At 30.6% G+C, this 6025-nt stretch overlaps 1 pseudogene; it reads right to left on the reverse strand.

The window, feature by feature from the left end:
• Window positions 1–3641: 3641 nt before the first annotated feature.
• LOC134249221 (G-protein coupled receptor GRL101-like) lies at window positions 3642–5753 on the reverse strand (annotated as a pseudogene).
• Window positions 5754–6025: the final 272 nt, after the last annotated feature.

A 6025-nucleotide genomic window follows, 5' to 3' on the forward strand; every position in this document is an offset into this window, starting at 1 on the left:
TAATTTTTGTGGGCTAAATTAAAGTATGTATATGTTCAATTTTTTACCACACTCTCGACTTTTCACCTATACACTTTCGTCTTCGCCTCTTTTGCACCAGTATTTTATTTCTCTTGGATGTATTGGGACGAGTGCACTAGATGAGTGTGACAATGCCAAAATGGATAGAAAGCATTGGTTTAAATGATTGTACAATGGCATAATTACTATGAATTAACACTTCCTATTTTATAACTATGTTCAAACTAGTGTTTGCAAAAGATAATTTTTCAAATTCATGTGGTAAATCTTAAAGTATAGGATTTTTAACATTTTGTTTCAAGTACAGATACTTCAAGCTTAAGTCCGTACATATTTCTTCAGAATGTAAAGCTTTCTCAACCCACTCATCAAACGATAGTTTGAAAAATCAACATGGACTACAAATCTTGTCTGTCTTTGTGCTTTCTGTCTCATATGTACACATCAAGGGGTTATCCATTGTTACAGACAACGACAACCATACCTTAACAAGTTTGAACGAAGTTAGAGTTGATGTCAAAAATACAGATGTTCTCCGACAACTGCTTAACCAAGAAACTCTTATCCGAATTTCTTTGGTCAGGGATGTGTTTGAAATGAGACAAACTGTAACGTCCTTGCGGGAGTCGCAGAAAGAGTGTGCTTTATTAATATCGGATTTAGAAACAGAACTGGCTTCAATAAAAGAGGAAACCAAACGTTAAAAGAGGATATCAAAATGAATTTGACAAACGCTCGCTTAGCAATTGAAGGTATATAAAAAGTTGGTAATCTGTACTTTGGCTAAATAAAAATCTCTTTCCATATCGACGTGATGCAACAAATATGCGAATTGATTAAAAACATATAGTTTATAGACAAATTAATTTTAGGAAATAAAAAAAATATGGATAAATGTTTTACTGTAAACGTGTTACATTTGGCTGTGTATTCTTTTTACCGGCTTTGGCGGATCGCACAACCGCTAAATCAAGTACATACCTAAATGTCTTGCACGTATAAACATAAATACGAATATGAAGAAATGCGCTAAATCAAATCTACGCTAAGCTAACGTATTCAAAAGTCAATTTCCGCTAAATATCGTACACGCTAAATATAATACATTTACAGTATATTGTATTCATTTAATTAAAATTAAATTGCATGGGATACATATCAAATTTTACAAAAAAGGAAACTATGTTATATCGGGGGTTTGATAAACTTTAGCATTGGTTTTGTCTCCCGCTTCCGCAAAGAGAGGGCAAACTAAATCTCATTCATCTGGCAATGTGTTAGTTGGTTTATCTGTAACAAAAAACTTAAGCCTATATCAAATGAACTTTACCCGTGACAAGACCTCTCCACATAATTTTTAATTTTTTTTGACCCCGTGACCTTGACCTTGAAGTTCGACCTACTTTTCAGAAATGTTATCTTAAAGGTGCATAGACATAGATTTGATATTTTCTCAAATTTTCTATATAATATTACGACAGATATTGTAATAGCATTTACAAGAAAATATAATAAAAATCTTATTTCATTTCGAAGTTATTGAAGCTTCAAAATTCTAGTCGGGTTTGATTGTGAAGAGTCTTTCATATTTGACATGTGCATTACTCTGTAACAAAATGATTTTATACCCGTTGACTTTCAAGATTGACCTAATTTGTAAGATATTTAACTTTCATTGGAGATCACTCTGAATGACATATACGTATTTTACTCAATATGCCATAAATAATGACATCCATCCACTGAGACACCGAAAGTATAGCTAATCACAATTCTATGAATTTGCTTTTTGTTTAATTCTGTACATTGATTATAAATTCAAATTAATGAGTTGTTTATTTCCATGTTTGATATTATTTTTTTCCAACTTACAGATTCTGCTTTATTCCTTTTCGATTTTGTAAAACGTATTTTTAATGTTTTTTTTTAAAAATATTTTTTTCTTATCTGATAACAACATAATATATAAAAGAAGATATATTTTAACAACAACAACAAAAAATATAAGTTAATATAATTCAGTTATTAAATCAAACATACTTCTTTTGCCTTGAGTGCATTTTTTTTCCTTTTTATTCAATTTTGCTAAAGTAATTTCGATGTACTTTTGTTTCCTAAATTACAATAATATTAGCAAAAAAATATTTCAAATAATTTTACATTTTAGATTAAAGAAAGAAGGTTGGATTTACAGTTGGCATGCCCTCGTCATACCCCGGCTGGTCTGGTGATGTACTAGTCTTTTCGAAAGTGATCACCAATATTGGAGGAGGCTATAATGTTCACACCGGGATTTTCACGGCTCCTGTCGCGGGGATGTACCAATTTTTTGTAACCGTAGTCGGATATAGTTATGAATCCATTTACTTGTACATCGTATCGAATGGAAATCCAAAGGTAACAACCGCATCAGAAGCCTCATCGAGGAGCTCGCCCTACCAAACAGGGACTAACATGTTAGTGGTGCGCCTCGATCAAGCTGATACAGTGTGGATCAAACGACAAGGAGGTACCGGATATCATTCCTACAGTGTTCCGATCACCACTTTCTCTGGTGTACTTATTTAATCCATTCTTGCATAAAGGTTTAAGCTTATTTAATGTAGTTTAGTTTTGGTTAAATTGTTATAGTTTAAATGGCGCATGTATTGATTAAGATTTCAAATCTCTATAATATAAGATTTTACTTAATCTTTGCATAAAAGTTTTATATTTTAATAAAATAAAACAACAACCTAACTTTGACGGTTTTTAGGAAGTAAAGACTATTTGTCTAAATGTAATGTTAAATTACAAATTCAAATAAAATTATATACCACATGTTCATGAATGTATTTCAAAATATCTCTGTTTCTCAAGAGATGAAGATAAAAATCACCTAAAAGTGATTTTTTTTATTGCAACCAGAGTTAATTCCTTTTCTGATGATCGAATGGTTTAGAATTGAACTTTTGGAGGTGTAAATACTCTACGTAAATTCATGTTCCTCTGTCAGGGCTATTGATATAGTGCGTTAGTAAATAATATACCAATAAATATGGAGTATAAATTTACTCTAGTACCAAAGATCTAAATGATTTTTTTGTTATTGTAAATTAAAGTATTTTACTACTAGCATTAGTTTTAGATGACTGTATTTTATACTTTCCGAATCATACATGCACATTTAAAATTAAATGGAACCTCTACATGTATATTCACACACCATTTCAAAATTTTTCATCACGGTATCACTTTTATCAAACTAAAGCGGTTTTAAGCTTTCAAATCTTAAAAATCAAATTAGAGAAAAGATTCATAGTAAGTCAGAGTACCAAATTCTTTACTATAGTTATCTATAGCAAACTAGAGTTACACATAAATATTGTAGATTTTTGTTAGTGATTGCAACATCAAGCATGCATACCAGCATGCTGTAACAAAGTGAAATTTAAATTAAAGTACGGGATAAATAAAGCCATGTTTATAAGTAGAAGTTTATAATATTACTGTTAACGAATATCAGTGATCGGACTTCATAGGATAACGTATTAAAAATACATAAGGTATAAAATGATATTATAATTATATATATTTTATATATATTTTACAAACAAAACCGTACGTATTAATTTAGCAGAACAATAAAAATACATTTATGATGGATATCTTATTAAAATACTGTGCACTGACATAAAGGAATTACAGATAACAAAACCAGTGTATTCTGACATAGGCTTTAAGAGATTTTACTTCCATTCTAGTATTGCTTGGTGATCGACGATGAACTCTACAAAATGCAAAAAATACATCAATTATTGAATTAATATCGATTTTCAAGAAATGTTGGAGTTAATACAGCAATGTTTAACTAAGTACAGCTGTACTTACCTTCAAGGTGTCCAATTGCTTTCTCAAAAGCATATTTTCCTGTGTTAATCGTTTCATATGAAGTTGTCCCTAAAAAGTGTGTGACAGTATATACATGTAGACGGCATTGCATGAATTGTTAAATATAATTTTCCATCAGTGAGTTGAACAATATATTTAAATTTACAATAATTAATTAATCAGGACGTAGACAGAAATAAAACCAATATATTATCATAAAGAGTGGGCATATTATATTTTTAAATCACGAATAATCTAAAGTACATTAAAAGTTATACACTGATGATCAAAAGATCATAAAATACCTTTTTTCGTTGTATTGCAGTTTTCAATTTGCTCACAGTTAATTTTGACAAGTAAGGAAGTAAAATAATATACACTCTCCAAAGATTTCTTTCTTTACACCATTAATAAGAGGGCAACTATTCTGTTCAGTTTTAAAAGACCAATAACTTCAAAGGAAATAAACTCATAGAAACTTTTAGGAATCTTTCTTTTGTTTTTGTTAATGTTCATTTAGCATACCTTTTGTCTGACTACAGATGTCAATGTATAAAAAATGGGATTGAGGGCTGAGTTTATAGGTAATACGAGAACAATTATCCACGCATATACCTCAATAGAAACTTCAGTTCCAAAAAAAGTTATTGTGCCTGAATAATGAAAAGGCAAAAAAAATAATATTTTGAAAACAAAATGTATTAATCTATTTACTTAAATATTATATACTTTTAAATATTCTCCAAATTAAAAATTAATCATAATTGTCATGATTATAACTAGATTATATATTTAACTTTTATTTTCAGCTTTTGATAGCAATACAAAATAAACTTTGGCAATACTCACCAATTATTCCTATAGGAATCCAACAAAACATGTCCGTGATAACAATGGCAATGAGCGTTTTTGCCAAAGAAATTTCCCTGTCTCTGATTTTTGATGTCCGAACATCCTTCCCTATTTTCAAAGCCTTAACGAATATGGCAATTTGTCCAGTCAAAATCCCAATAAATAAAACCGTATTGAGCCCAACAAATAGAATCATAGAGTATTGCCAGCCAACTTTTCGAATAACAGACAACAGTGATGAGAAAAACAGTAAAGACGGATGCTTCACTTGAAACAGTAGCGATGATTCCTGCTAGAATACAAAGATAGCTATGCCTCCAAGTATAATCCATCAGTCCATACCTTCCAGTATAATCTAAGTTGACTATGGCTATGATGAACAGATACACACCCATGAGTAAATCTGCACAACTTAGATTAATGGTAAGAATGAGATAACTAGCTTGAGTCTTACTCTTCAAGTGAAAAAGATTGTAAAATAGTACCGTTATGTTTCCAAAGAGAGCAAAGAGTGCCATGTACCAGATGGCAACGTTAAGTATGGGTACTGCAATCAAATAATCACAGGAGGAGAGTTCATTCACTGGTGCAACACACTCAATGTTATACATCGATTGAGGCTTAACACAACAAATTGAAAACGATTCCACTTGTAGGTATCTCATATTCACTAATCCATGGAAGATGTCGCTAGAAACACGAAAAATGTCGTTCTTTTGAATGTATAGATAACATAGTTGGCTCAATGATCTAAAATGCTCTCGTTGAATTCGTGAAATTTTGTTTCCTGATAAATCTATTGAAACTAACATTGTGAGATCTGAAAAAATATCCACATCAATGTGCTCGATAAGATTTCCAGAAAGGTTTAAGCTTACCAGTAACACATAATAGCTAAAATCTTCGCGTCGTATTTTGGATATTTTATTAAATGACATATCTAATATTGACAGTGGATGATATTGAAGTTTATTAAGCTTAGCGTTATTTTTTACAATATCGCTAAGCATATTATTTTTTATGTATAGAAATTCAGTATTTTGACTTATCACAAAGGATGTAAGTTTGTTTCCGCTCAAATCAACCATTCTAGAATCTATGAATAAACGTGTGTTATTTGGAATATTACAATTGCTGAAATTTGTTGAAACTACCGTAATAAAATTACCAATATTTATGTGCGTTGCTTTACTTAAATTGTTTTGAGCGAAGTACAAATAGTCGAATGTTGTACTGAAATATACAGAAGAGTTACTGAAGTTACTGATAATGTACCAATTCA

Source organism: Saccostrea cucullata, unplaced genomic scaffold, assembly GCF_032062105.1.
Source record: "Saccostrea cucullata isolate Sc308-1 unplaced genomic scaffold, CSIRO_AGI_Scuc_v1 ctg20455, whole genome shotgun sequence".
Taxonomy (NCBI): domain Eukaryota; kingdom Metazoa; phylum Mollusca; class Bivalvia; order Ostreida; family Ostreidae; genus Saccostrea; species Saccostrea cuccullata.